The sequence below is a fragment of the Rosa rugosa genome, chromosome 2 (assembly GCF_958449725.1).
Source record: "Rosa rugosa chromosome 2, drRosRugo1.1, whole genome shotgun sequence".
Classification (NCBI taxonomy): Eukaryota; Viridiplantae; Streptophyta; class Magnoliopsida; order Rosales; family Rosaceae; genus Rosa; species Rosa rugosa.
This window is the reverse complement of record NC_084821.1, coordinates 64,887,539-64,902,651: the sequence shown is the minus strand read 5'-3', so window position 1 is coordinate 64,902,651 and position 15,113 is coordinate 64,887,539. Positions and strand designations below refer to the sequence as shown.

Sequence of the window (15,113 nt, the reverse complement as noted above, 5' to 3'; positions counted from 1 at the left end):
AGATCGAGATCGAGCTCGAACATGGGCTCTGATTGAAACCCTTACTAATGACTAGTGAGCAGTGTAGTTTGCCATGGCTGATAGCGGGTGATTTCAATGAAATTATGACACAGGCAAACAAGTTTGGGGGACCTCCTAGGGCTCAAGCACCAATGACAACATTTAGGAGAACAATGACAAACTGTGGGTTCTTCGATATGGGATTTGTAGGTAGCAGATTTATCTAGAGCAATAAGTTTACCAAATAGCGTTTGGATCGGGGCTTCCAAACCTCACAATGGCGACTTTGTTTCCCTCACAGCAGTGTGATCACTCTTGATCCCTCTGAACCTGATCATAGCCCTTTGCTTATAGATGTTAATGCTGAAAAACTCATGCATCGACGTACCAAGAGACTATTTCGTTTTGAGGAAATTAATATGGCACGAAAACCCTAATTGCAGTCATTTCATCCAATAGGAGTGGGCACAACCTTTGACTGGTAATGCTTTACATAAACTAGATCAGAGGATAAAAGCCACTAGCCAGAAATTGATGCAGTGGCCTGCCAAAGAGTTTGACAAACAGAAAGTTGAAATGTGTATCATCCAAGAAAAGTTAAATGACATTATGAGGGCTCCTTACTCACCAGTACAATATGAGGAGCAGAGACAACTGCATGTAAGATACTGTCAACTCTTAACCCAACAAGAAAAATATTGGAGACAGAGATCACGAGCTATTTGGCTCAAGGATGGTGACCATAATTCAGCTTATTTCCACCGTCGAGCTAGCAACAGGAAGAGCAAAAATATGATAAAAGACCTAAGCGATGAAACTAGACAAAGGAATAATGAGCCGGCAGTTATCAAGCAGATGTTGTTTTTCAAGGTGTTTTCACCTCTGAAGGTTGCGACCTAGAAGCCATCCAAACTATCATAGCAGCCACTACTCTGAAGGTAACATCAGGGATGAATGAGTTGTTAATGCAACCATACTCTAATGATGAAATTAAAGGAGCACTTTTTCAAATGCATCTCTCTAAAAGCCCCGGGCCTGATGGTATGTCTTGTAATACCCGAAAAATTCAAGTTAATTTCCGATGACGTTTTGGAAATGATTTCGTGGTCGTGGACACGAGTACGAAGCTTAGAGGAGTGTGGAATTAGTTCGAACGATTTTATTTTGAAAACTGAACGTTTTAGGGGGGGTCAAAGGAGTTGACTTTTTATACATTGGGAAATTGGGAAAACTTCCTTCATGAAAGTTGTAGAGCGCGTCGATACGAGTTCGTGGACATATGGAACGTAATATTCGGAGTTCGTATGAATAAGTTACGAATATTTGAAAATTGGGATTTTCTATAAATATGAAAAAAAATCCGAATATTGCAAATGAGGACAGAATTTCTGGAACTCCAGAAATTTCTCCCCATTTCTCTCCCGAGCCCAGCCGCGACCCCCTCCCTTCGTCACATTCGTTCTTCCTCATCCGGCCACCGATTGATGTGAAACAAAGTGGGTTTTTCTGGTCTCGACCCCCTTTACGAGTTTGTAGAAGAAATCGAAGTGAAATACGAGCTGTATGAGGCTCTACAAGGTCGAGAAGAGAGCCTCGTCGGAGACGAAATCGCTCTTCCCCACTTTTTCTGGGCTCTACTTTGTCTGGCCATATCTTCCTCTACAGGCCTCCGATCGACCTGATTCCAAAAGCAATTTTTCTCACCGTGAAGTTTTCTACAACTTTCCAGAAGACATCGACTTGAGATAACCATCGTGGTGGCCGCTAGAAGACCGAGAAGCCGCACAGCCGAGCTGGAAATCGTCTTCCTTCGCCACCTTGGTTCTCCCAGCTCCGGCCACTATAGCTCGAGTTCTTTGAGGGCTTTTCTAGCCCAGAGGAAGTAGAAGCTATCCCCAAGAAGGCTTGCAGCGATTTGATCCGGGGTGATCGAATTTTGAAGATTGGGAAACTAGGGTTCTTCGGGTTTCAAAACTTGCGAGGTAAAATTCTACTTTTTGGCTTATAATCTGACTTTGGTGTAGTTATGAAAAGTGAAATTGGAGTTGAGTTGAAGGACTTTGATGTTGGGAGTTTTGTCTAATTTTGACTTTGGATGGGTGGCGGTGCCGCCACTGTGATGGTGGTTTCCGGCGACCTCCGGACACCCCAAGGACAGTTTCTGTCCATTTTTGTGTTCTACGTGTCGATACGATCGTTTGCATATATAATTCATAATTTTTGGATATCGTATGATGAAGTTATGAATTTTTAAGTTTCGATCGATTTCGATCGTTAGATTTGTGATATGTGAAGTTAGGACCGTCAGATGGACTTGTAGTTTTGATACGATGATCTTATGACTGTCCCAGTGGCTTTGTGTGGTCATGGGCGAAGATCCGACCGTTGGATCTTCGTATAAATGCAAAACGGTGATTAGGGAGGCGATTCGTGAGAATCCGTCCGTCGGATTTTTGTATAAATTTGTGAAGATGTTAGTAAGGACGATTCAGGAAGATCTGACCGTTGGATCTTCGTGATGATTTTTGGGGGGTGATCCTAAAGGCGATCCGTGAGGATCCGACCGTTGGATCATCATTTAATTTCGATCCGACCGTTGGATTGTCGTTTGAGTATGTTTTTGAGCTATTGGCTAAGTTAAGGTCATGTGTGATTAGGTGATTGACGGTCTCCCTTGGGTGAACGATTTCGGTGTGTATTGTGTTGAATTGAAGACGCAGCGGGAATATCGAGGTGAGTAAATCGCACATGGTTCATTCACGAACCGAAATTCGGTGATTTTATTTAATTGAGAAATTGTGGAAATTGTTTTACGAAAATAAATATTTGTTTTAAATTATATGGACTTGATCGACTACGGTCCATAGGTAAGTAAAATGTATTTAAACTATAAAAATGAATTTCTAGATTTTATTGCATGTGAACTATAGTTGGTATTAGTGGTCACTCTTGTGTGGGTGACTACGTATATATATATTTACGTGGAATATATATTGGATGGTGTGATTTACTGAGTTATATTTTGAGCATTACCCTTGGAATATGTGATTTATCTTAGATGTTGTGTTGTCTATGATAATGGGTAATTGAGTAAAGTGCGATAGTTGAGTCGTTGAGATGAATTAAATGAGGAGTCGAGTGAATTGAGAAAAGCAGTCATTCGTAAGGTGAACCTTGGCCCAGGTGACACTTTACGATACAGTTAGAGCTCTAGTCTGTCTGCCATCATACTGCTTGGGGGATAAACGAGTTATCATATGCCCTTGGGTATGACATGACATACTGAATGGGGTGATTAATATAATTAATCATAAGCCTGTAAGTATGATATACTGAATGGGGTGATTAATCTAATTAATCATAAGCCTGTAAGTATAATATACTGCATGGGATGATTTATATAAATAAATCATAAGCCTGTGAGTATATATTGAGTAAACAGTTGTTTGTTTTTGAGTAGTCATGTTGAGATGTGAGTTGATTGATGCTTGAAGTGACATTGTACACTTCAATTATTATGCAAAGAAAATACTTGAGTTAAATTTATGCATGAGTTGATTTGGTTACTTTAAATCGTGCAATCCTTTCATTTACTCATACGAGCTTTGCAAAAAGCTTACCGGGTTTGTATTGTTGCAATCCCGGTACACTATTCAAACGGTGTAGCGGGTAATCCTGCAGGTCAGGAGAATCAGGGCGGTGATCGAGCGGGTTAGAGTATTTGTTATAGTTTTACAGCATTTGTAATAGTGAGGTGAGTTAAGCTCATTGAGCCTTACAATTTGATTTAGTGAGAGTGTGTTGTAATAATTAACTTGAGGATTTGATTTATTGTAATATTGAGAGGTGTGAAGTGTGGTTGTTTGTGAGAAAAAAATTCAGGACGTTTATTCTATTAAGTTGTATAATTCATGTTTCGGATTTGGATTTGTTATTCAAAATCCGGGGCGTGACAGTTTGGTATCAGAGCGTAAGGTACATATTTGGTGATAATCAGTACTCCCCGAGTGATGGCCCGTCTGCAGCGGATCCCCATCATATACTCTTCGGTACTGGTATAATCATTGGGTATGTCTTAGTATGGGGTCTAGACAGCGTGTATGTCAGTAGGACGGTAGAGTTGTCTTCTAAGTTCGTATTAGAATAAGTTTAGTTTCCGCAGGTTGTAATCTTCGAGGAATAGAGACCTCTAGATTTAACTCTGATGAGTCGGTGAGATTTGTTTTATGGAAGTGAGGTCCTTTTGGATGTTGAAGTGTTGGTTGAAGGCATAATGTTGACCTATGCACGTACCTAGTGTGGATACGAGTATGAATTGATATAAATTTTGCCTTCTTAAGTTGGACGTACAGATGTTTGGATGGGACGTACGTATCAGGGATTAGATATCCTGTTTTGTAATGGGATGTGCTTGTGGAGTTTGTGAGTAAGGTTGAGGTTAGGGAAGAAATTATTGTGGTTAATTCTTCCTTGTGATTGTAAGTTGTTAAGCAGGGTTTAAGGTGCGAGACCAGAGTTTTATTTTGTACTCAATGGTTAGAGATGAACGACCATTGTTTTGGGTTGTCGTTGAGTACTATAATTCCTTCAGAATCAGGATTGTTGGTAGAATTGAAATTAGTAGTAGTTTTGGTGATTCTGAATTTGAATTGAGTTCGCGAGATGTGTCTTATATATGTGGTTGATGTTGCTAGCATCATTTTGGAACGATACTTTACGATTCACAAAGAAAACTGGATTTGAAATTTATTCATTTGAACATCATGGGTTGATGACCTGACCGTGACTTGTGAACCTAGTTTTGTTCAAGTGAAGGGAATTGAATTTTTGTGGCCTTTGTGTGGTGAACTAGTTTTCTTAAGTTTTGGATCGTAATATGGAGATGGACTGAAGTGAATTTGAAGTCGTGTGGTGTTTTAAGTTTACGTAGGCGGGACACTTAATGTTTTGCAATGGAGTTGATTTTGGTCAGTAAATAATTGGGAGAGTTAGAATCAACTCTTTGTAAAATGATATTGGACGATAGTGTGCGCCTTTGGTGGCTGATTTTAGATGAAGTGGTTAAACACAAATTTGAGTATTGATTTTAGTGACTTGTTAGGTATCCATAGTGGTTCAAGTGAATTACTATGTGATATGGAGTGTGATTCGATTTCTGAATCGCTAAATGTTAAGGATTGAATTGTGGTGAGTTTTTGTTGAAGCAATTGATAGATGGAATTATCGAGATTCTATAAGAGTTGTAAGAGTAACTCTAAAGATGTGGGTTTTTCCTAGCTAACTCAGGATGTGTTTAGCTTTATAAATCCCTAATCCTATCGATGAAATTGTTGTGTTTGGTTTGACTCAGAGGATACTAGCTAGACCTCGATGCGACTTAATTGATTGTTGGATTCTTTTTGAGTGATTGTTTTTATTGCATCATTATGAAAGATGTGTGCAGTAGAGTTGTTTATGGTTTTGAAAATAGTATTGGGTGACCAAGGTTCGATCCTTGGTGTTGTTGTTGGTTAAACAAAAAGAAAAGAAAACATGCACACCATCTTATTGATTTTACATTACAAAAAAAAAAAAAAAAAAAAAAAAAAAAAAAAAAAGGAAAACGAGGACCATGCTATACTAAGCCTAGTCAGCAGCTCCGGATGGATTGAGGCTGAGCTCAAGAGAAACGTTTGAGCCACTGTGGTAACCGCCTGAGCCACCAGAATAGTAACCAAACGCGCTACCTTCCTCGGAAGTAGCCTTCAGGTTACCAAAGACGTCCTCGCCGTGCACGGGGAACAGAGGAAGAGTTTGAACCTCCTGGTGATCTCCTCCTCGTTGTTGCAGGGATGTTTGTCCTCCTGTTGTGCCAAAAGAGTTGTACTGGTATTAGTGTTGAAGTGTGAGGAAGAATATGAAACAAAATTTAAATCAAGAAATCCTTCATTACCAGTAGAATAGGTGGAACCAAAGTTGAGATCAATGGATCTACCATCATCAGTAGAACTAGTGGACCCAAAATTGATGTCAATGGATCCACCAGCTGGCCCAAAATTGATGTCGATGGATCCACCAGTACCAAGAGCACTAGTTCCCATGGGCACTGGAGCAGCCTGATTACACCTATTCATCTGCTTCTCTCGAGCCCTGACGTTCTGGAACCAAAAGTAAATGTTCTTACCCTCAACATGTCCATACTGGTTCAGCTGGAGGCAGATCTCGTGAATGTGCTCTGAAGTTGGGCACTTAAATCCCTTGACGTAGTAAAGATCCTTGAGGATTCTTATTTGTTCTGGAGTAGGAATCCACCTGGTACGGCTTCGCCAGAAATCCATGTTGGCACTACTTCCAGCTGCTTGGGTGTTTCCTCCCTCCTCTGTTGGTTGCTGTTGTTGTGGTTCCATTTGTTGCGGGGTTTGGAGCTCCATTAGTTGCAGAGTTCGTGGCTCTTGGGTCATGGAGTGAGAGGATGTGAAAATCGAGGAATACATGGTTTAGTGTTTGAGGGAGATTTTGTTAGAAGGATTGGAGTTGTTGAACTGGTGATTGGAGATCTGAGATTCTCAGAGGAAAGATGAGATCGAATCTTCAAATGGAAGAAAAGATCTGAGAAAGAAGGATTGAAGATTTGGAGGAAAAGATTGAAGATCTGAGAGTGAAAAACTGGGGATTTGAGAAGAGAAAGGCTGAAGAGTTGAGAGAGAAAGGCTTGAGCTCGGAAGAAAATTTCTTTTCCTTTGGAGTGAACAGTCGCGTCTCCAGAATGCACCTATTTATAGAACAAGGTGAGCAGATCTCCACCGTTGGATGAACGATCTCAGAATTTGAATCCACGCGTTGGATTAAAGTCGCCCCGAAACCCGGAAAAGCTGTTGGCGCGTGTTGAGCGTGTAAGGGGACAGGCCGAACCTCGAGACGCTGTGGCAGACAGCTTTAGCAGAAAGTGATTTGCTTTCCGTAAATCACGGAAGAGACGTGTCGTGGCACGTGGAGTGTACCGACAGTTTGTTGTTATTCTATCGCTTATGATAGAATAAATGAAAGAAGTTGCATGGATAGTAACGAGAGCAGCTGGTGCTCTAGTGGTTGAAGAGCAAGGCTCTTGTACAAGAGGTCAGAGGTTCGAACCTTGCCTCTCGTTTATTTTTATTATGTTCGCTTATGACATAATAAGTATAACATTTGTACACATTATATTAAGCACAGCTTGTGCTCCAGTGGTTGGGGGACAAAGGTTTCGTGCGGCAGGTTGAGGTTTCGAACCTTGCCTTCCCCGTTATTTTATTTATGTCACTTATGACATAATAAATATAACACGTGAGCATATATTAATGAAGGCAGCTCTTGCTTCAGTGGTTGGGAGCAAAACCTTCGTGTTCGAGGTCGGGAGTTCGAACCTTACCTCTTACAAATATTTTTGGATCTCGTATATGCTTGATATACGGACGTATATACGGTATGTACGGTATACATACGTATATACGGTCTGTACGGTATGTATACGTATATACGGTATGTACAATTTCATACCGTAGCCGAGCTAAAAAGTTGTGGGCCGAATAGTAGGCCCGAATAGTAAGCCCAAATTTGGTTGGGCCTATTCAAAATGCGTTTGGTTCGGCCGATTGGTAGGCCCAAATAGTAAGCCCAATTGTTCGGCCGATTTGTAGGCCCAAATAGTAAGCCCAATTGTTCGGCCGATTGGTAGGCACAAATAGTAAGCCCAATTGTTCGGCCCGAATGGTAGGCCCAAATGTTAAGCCCAATTGTTCGGCCCAAATGGTAGGCCCAAATGTTAAACCTAAATTGGTTCGGGCCGGTTCGAAATGTGGATGGTTCGGTTTCTTCGGCCCAATTGGCCAGCCCTAATGCTTAGCCCAAGGATTGAGCAAGCCCAAGTCATCATCACTGGGTGTCAGATTTTATTGGCATGCTTTTGGGGATGATTTGTTTTGAGTGATGCATCTCTATTGTTGTGTAGAATAGTGCATGCTTAAGTTTTACTATAGAGATTTACCGTGATGCTAATTGAGTAGCGAAACGCTTTGTGAGAATGTTTACTGTGCTTGTATGCCAGTACAGGATGATGATCTATGTGAAGATCTATGTGATGATCTATGAGATGATCTATGTGAAGATCTATGTGAGGATCCATGTGGTGATTTTGTGTGAGTTTACTTTTGTGATGAAAGAATTTGTGGCCTTAGGAATGTATTTTTATACAAAGGGCTGTGGCTTTGTAGATTACTACAGCTTTGGAAAGGATGGAGATTCGATGGTTAGGTTAACCGTAATCGAGAGCAATTAACTTGCGCTTAAATTTCAGGACGAAATTTCTTTAAGGAGGGTGGATTGTAATACCCGAAAAATTCAAGTTAATTTCCGATGACGTTTTGGAAATGATTTCGTGGTCGTGGACACGAGTACGAAGCTTAGAGGAGTGTGGAATTAGTTCGAACGATTTTATTTTGAAAACTGAACGTTTTAGGGGGGGTCAAAGGAGTTGACTTTTTATACATTGGGAAATTGGGAAAACTTCCTTCATGAAAGTTGTAGAGCGCGTCGATACGAGTTCGTGGACATATGGAACGTAATATTCGGAGTTCGTATGAATAAGTTACGAATATTTGAAAATTGGGATTTTCTATAAATATGAAAAAAAATCCGAATATTGCAAATGAGGACAGAATTTCTGGAACTCCAGAAATTTCTCCCCATTTCTCTCCCGAGCCCAGCCGCGACCCCCTCCCTTCGTCACATTCGTTCTTCCTCATCCGGCCACCGATTGATGTGAAACAAAGTGGGTTTTTCTGGTCTCGACCCCCTTTACGAGTTTGTAGAAGAAATCGAAGTGAAATACGAGCTGTATGAGGCTCTACAAGGTCGAGAAGAGAGCCTCGTCGGAGACGAAATCGCTCTTCCCCACTTTTTCTGGGCTCTACTTTGTCTGGCCATATCTTCCTCTACAGGCCTCCGATCGACCTGATTCCAAAAGCAATTTTTCTCACCGTGAAGTTTTCTACAACTTTCCAGAAGACATCGACTTGAGATAACCATCGTGGTGGCCGCTAGAAGACCGAGAAGCCGCACAGCCGAGCTGGAAATCGTCTTCCTTCGCCACCTTGGTTCTCCCAGCTCCGGCCACTATAGCTCGAGTTCTTTGAGGGCTTTTCTAGCCCAGAGGAAGTAGAAGCTATCCCCAAGAAGGCTTGCAGCGATTTGATCCGGGGTGATCGAATTTTGAAGATTGGGAAACTAGGGTTCTTCGGGTTTCAAAACTTGCGAGGTAAAATTCTACTTTTTGGCTTATAATCTGACTTTGGTGTAGTTATGAAAAGTGAAATTGGAGTTGAGTTGAAGGACTTTGATGTTGGGAGTTTTGTCTAATTTTGACTTTGGATGGGTGGCGGTGCCGCCACTGTGATGGTGGTTTCCGGCGACCTCCGGACACCCCAAGGACAGTTTCTGTCCATTTTTGTGTTCTACGTGTCGATACGATCGTTTGCATATATAATTCATAATTTTTGGATATCGTATGATGAAGTTATGAATTTTTAAGTTTCGATCGATTTCGATCGTTAGATTTGTGATATGTGAAGTTAGGACCGTCAGATGGACTTGTAGTTTTGATACGATGATCTTATGACTGTCCCAGTGGCTTTGTGTGGTCATGGGCGAAGATCCGACCGTTGGATCTTCGTATAAATGCAAAACGGTGATTAGGGAGGCGATTCGTGAGAATCCGTCCGTCGGATTTTTGTATAAATTTGTGAAGATGTTAGTAAGGACGATTCAGGAAGATCTGACCGTTGGATCTTCGTGATGATTTTTGGGGGGTGATCCTAAAGGCGATCCGTGAGGATCCGACCGTTGGATCATCATTTAATTTCGATCCGACCGTTGGATTGTCGTTTGAGTATGTTTTTGAGCTATTGGCTAAGTTAAGGTCATGTGTGATTAGGTGATTGACGGTCTCCCTTGGGTGAACGATTTCGGTGTGTATTGTGTTGAATTGAAGACGCAGCGGGAATATCGAGGTGAGTAAATCGCACATGGTTCATTCACGAACCGAAATTCGGTGATTTTATTTAATTGAGAAATTGTGGAAATTGTTTTACGAAAATAAATATTTGTTTTAAATTATATGGACTTGATCGACTACGGTCCATAGGTAAGTAAAATGTATTTAAACTATAAAAATGAATTTCTAGATTTTATTGCATGTGAACTATAGTTGGTATTAGTGGTCACTCTTGTGTGGGTGACTACGTATATATATATTTACGTGGAATATATATTGGATGGTGTGATTTACTGAGTTATATTTTGAGCATTACCCTTGGAATATGTGATTTATCTTAGATGTTGTGTTGTCTATGATAATGGGTAATTGAGTAAAGTGCGATAGTTGAGTCGTTGAGATGAATTAAATGAGGAGTCGAGTGAATTGAGAAAAGCAGTCATTCGTAAGGTGAACCTTGGCCCAGGTGACACTTTACGATACAGTTAGAGCTCTAGTCTGTCTGCCATCATACTGCTTGGGGGATAAACGAGTTATCATATGCCCTTGGGTATGACATGACATACTGAATGGGGTGATTAATATAATTAATCATAAGCCTGTAAGTATGATATACTGAATGGGGTGATTAATCTAATTAATCATAAGCCTGTAAGTATAATATACTGCATGGGATGATTTATATAAATAAATCATAAGCCTGTGAGTATATATTGAGTAAACAGTTGTTTGTTTTTGAGTAGTCATGTTGAGATGTGAGTTGATTGATGCTTGAAGTGACATTGTACACTTCAATTATTATGCAAAGAAAATACTTGAGTTAAATTTATGCATGAGTTGATTTGGTTACTTTAAATCGTGCAATCCTTTCATTTACTCATACGAGCTTTGCAAAAAGCTTACCGGGTTTGTATTGTTGCAATCCCGGTACACTATTCAAACGGTGTAGCGGGTAATCCTGCAGGTCAGGAGAATCAGGGCGGTGATCGAGCGGGTTAGAGTATTTGTTATAGTTTTACAGCATTTGTAATAGTGAGGTGAGTTAAGCTCATTGAGCCTTACAATTTGATTTAGTGAGAGTGTGTTGTAATAATTAACTTGAGGATTTGATTTATTGTAATATTGAGAGGTGTGAAGTGTGGTTGTTTGTGAGAAAAAAATTCAGGACGTTTATTCTATTAAGTTGTATAATTCATGTTTCGGATTTGGATTTGTTATTCAAAATCCGGGGCGTGACATGTCTCCTTTCTTTTACCAAAAGTATTGGAACTTGGTTAGTCTTGATGTATCTAATGCAGTTACAAACTCATTGGAGATGGGGAAGTTTTGGGATCAATCTAATTATACCTACTTGTGTCTTATACCAAAAATAAGAGATCCAGCTCATTTCAGGCCTATTGCACTGTGCAATGTTATATGCAGAATAAGCTCAAAGGTTGTTGCAAATCGTCTAAAATAGTGCCTACTCGAAATCATATCACCTCTGCAAAGCGCTTATGTGTCTGGAAGACTGATATCAGATAATATATTGGTGGCAACAGAAGCTGCACATTTCATGCACAAGTTAAAACATCAGGAAACCGGTTTCTTCTCCCTCAAGCTAGATATAAGTAAAGCTTATGATCATCTGGAATGGTAATTTCTGCTGGCCATGTTAACCAAGTTAAGTTTTTGTTCTCAATGGATTGAAAGGGTTATGAGGTGTGTTACCAGTGTAAGTTATGCTATTCTTTTTCAAGATGAGCTAACATCCAAAATTCTACCCACTCGTGGTATTAGACAAGGAGACCCCTTGTCACCTTACCTATTCATATTGTGTGCTGAAGGGCTTTCAGCATTAATCACAAGTGCAGTACAGAGTAGTTTGATTACTGGACTCACCATGTGCCCCCAGGCTCCTACTCTTCACCATCTGTTCTTTGTAGATGACAATCTCCTCTTTGGTACAGCCAATGTAGCTGAATGCCACAACTTTCGTGCCATTCTCAATGTGTATGAGAAAGCCTCTGGTCAAAAGGTGAACTACCAGAAGAGTAGTATGGTTTTTAGTAAGAATGTTCCTTTGGAACAACAAAATTTCTTGGCCTCCATCCTTGATGTTTAGTGAGTTGAGGAGCATGATAGATACCTTGGACTCCCACTTCAAGCAGGAAAATCCAAAACAGTGATCTTTGAGTATATCAAAGAGAAAGTTAGCAAGAAATTAATTAGTTGGAAGTCCAAAATTTTGAGTGCAACTGCTATCTATTGCCTAAGATTTTGTGATGACATTCACCAATTATGTGCCTCTTTCTTTTGGGGTGATACTGATGAAAAGAAGAAAATTCATTCGCGCAATTGGGAGAGAATGTGTCTCACAAAGAAAGAGGGAGGTATGAGTTTTAAAAACATTTATGCGTATAATCTGGCTATGCTTGCTAAGCAGGGACGGAGACTTCTCTCAAACCCTCAATCTTTAATTGCTCAGTTGTACAAAGCAAGACATTTTCCCCACTGTTCTTTTTGGGAAGCAGATCTTGGAGATTCCCCATCTTTCTCTTAGAGAAATATACTAAATAGCAGAGCTGTTCTAAAAGCTGGAGTACAGTGAAAAATTGGGAATGGGTAGCGGGTTAACATTTGGAATGATAGGTGGCTCCCCGTGGCAGCACCTTGCTCGGTACAGAAGCCTATCAACACCACCATAGAGTATGTAGCCGACCTAATTAATGAAACTACTAGGGAGTGGATTCCTGCCTCAGTAAATAGCCTTTTCCCACCGGATATTGCTGCTAGGGTTAAGTATTCCTCTGAGCAGGAAAACATGTCAAGACAGGATTATTGTTTGGAGCTTGGAAAAGAAGGGCTTTTTTTTCTGTAAAGTCCACATATTGAATAGCTAGAGATCATACTCTTCAACATGTCTTAACGTCCACATCGAATGGAGATCCTTTTCAAGAGCTGTTGAGATAACTATAGAGAGCTAAAGTCCCCGGCAAGGTTCAGGTCTGCATTTGGAGAGCATGCAATAATTTATTACCAACAAGAGAAAGATTGCTTCTAAAGGGTTATCAAGGAGATATGAATTGTCTGTTATGCGACTCAAGGCTGGAAGACACTGCACATGTTTTCTGTAAGTGCCCCATTGCATTTGGAGAGCATGCAATAATTTATTACCAACAAGAGAAAGATTGCTTCTAAAGGGTTATCTAGGAGATATGAATTGTCTGTTATGCGACTTAAGGCTGGAAGACACTGCACATGTTTTCTGTAAGTGCCCCATTGTTGAAAGCATTCTATCTGCTCCTCCGTTTAACCTGCAACACACTTTACTTCCTAATATTAACTTCAAAGAATGGATGTTGGAAAGAGCTATGCATTGTTGACCTTTTTGCTAAACTCCTCATGATCTTATGGGCGGTCTGGAAGAACAGGAACTCCACTTTGTGGCAGAACAAACCTCAGACAGCTCAAGACCTCTTACTCGGAAGTTTTGCTTGGCTAGATGATTTTCAAAAGGTGCATTCCGGTAATAAAAAGCCTGCAGCACCGAAGAAGAAAGTTTGGAAGCCTGCCAAGCAAAGTCGACTGACTCTAACTGTAGATGCAGCGTTTCTCCCAAACCAACATCGAGGAGGCATTGGTGGTGTGTTACGTGATGGGAGAGGAAGATTTAAGGCTGCCTTTGTGCGTCCTGTACCTTATACAGCATCACCTAAGCAGTGTGAATTACTTGCCATAAGGGAAGGTCTGGACCTACTCTAGTACTTCCTCCAAGAGCATGATGTAACAGTACAAAGTGATTGTTTAGAGGCCATTTCTGAAGTTCATAGCCTTGATCACAATTTATTGGCAAACGGTGGTATCATTGATGACATAAAGCAAGTCTGGAATCGGTTGGCAGGTATTAAAATAGGGCACATTTCCAGAACTTGTAATGTGGTTGCTCACCGCTTAGCTGCTATAGGTTTTGAGGATGCTCAAGTTGCTGTTTGGTTACATCAACCACCTGAGTGCATCATTGATGTACTTCAACATGATTGTGAAATGCTCACTTGAGCAGATTATTTATAAAAGCTTTTGCTTTACCTTCAAAATAAATGTATTAAGAGGTGTAACCCTATAATCCTAATTGCAATAATTTACAACAGATATTTTGTAATATAACATAATTAACTACTAACGTCTCACTTGTTGAGATAACTTCTCATTATCTACACTAACTTTTCACGTGCTCATTATCTCACCACATCACTAGCCACACCCCAGTGTGTAAATTTTCTAATTTTGTTCTGGCTGAACGAAAATTAATGGCAATAATTAGGTTTTTAACATCAAAACTAAACTAGATACTTAACCAGCACGTATGAGCCACGTCAATAATTTAGCGGATTACATTTTTTTTTGAATGCATTAATTGAAATTCAATTGATATCCTATGTATTTTGAATTTATTGAGCTTTCTTTCCATCCCTATAAGAAGCATACAATTGCTATTTACTCTATTCCTGGAATCTCACAATTGTCAGCCGTACTGCTACTAGTTTCATTCCGCCCTTCAATTCTTAGAAGGTTGGATTGCTATTTCTTCAAAGGAGGAGCAACAGTACCGTCAACTACAAGGACAACAGGCTGCTGACGGTTTTGCATGGTTCCTCCCATCTTTACTGTGACTGGGTAGTATGCATCAATGCAGGTAAGCTTTAGCATATGCCTATCATCTCTATTTAGAGAATTATTTTATTCAGAGGTAACGCTATCTGTCCCCCTCCTTTTTTTTCTTTAAAAATAAAAAATAAAAAATTAAGATAAGACTATCATATGCCTATCATCTCTATTAATATACAACTAGAGAATGACAGAGAAAACCAGCAACAAGAATCCCAATATGGAACAAAATTTACTAAAACCACGGAAAGTAAACTTCGAAGTTCATAGAAAGAGTAAAAATTACGAGAGATTCTTATGTGGGCAAACGTACCACGTGATGGCGGGACAGTCCAATTAAAACTCAAAAAAAAATTAAATGTGTTTCCGAATTTATCTTATTAAAATAAAATACCTAAAACATCTCTTTGCATGTTCAGTCTTACCAACCACGTGGTACGTTTGTCTTACGTATGAATCTCTC

The 15,113-nt window shown here is 40.1% G+C and overlaps 2 long non-coding RNA genes across 3 annotated transcripts; both read left to right on the top strand.

Annotated features, from left to right (window-relative positions):
* The first annotated feature begins 1,211 nt into the window (after positions 1–1,211).
* On the top strand, positions 1,212–4,255 carry LOC133729350 (uncharacterized). The gene is made up of 3 exons (XR_009856341.1): positions 1,212–1,982; positions 2,658–2,733; positions 3,667–4,255. It is a non-coding gene; the product is annotated as an uncharacterized LOC133729350 (long non-coding RNA).
* Positions 4,256–8,324: 4,069 nt separating this feature from the next.
* Positions 8,325–11,418, top strand: LOC133729349 (uncharacterized). Of its 2 annotated transcripts, XR_009856340.1 has the most exons (4): positions 8,325–8,782; positions 9,016–9,268; positions 9,944–10,019; positions 10,953–11,418. It is a non-coding gene; the product is annotated as an uncharacterized LOC133729349 (long non-coding RNA). The 2 variants fall into 2 exon arrangements; XR_009856339.1 differs by having other exon boundaries at positions 8,325–9,268; positions 10,953–11,410.
* Positions 11,419–15,113: the final 3,695 nt, after the last annotated feature.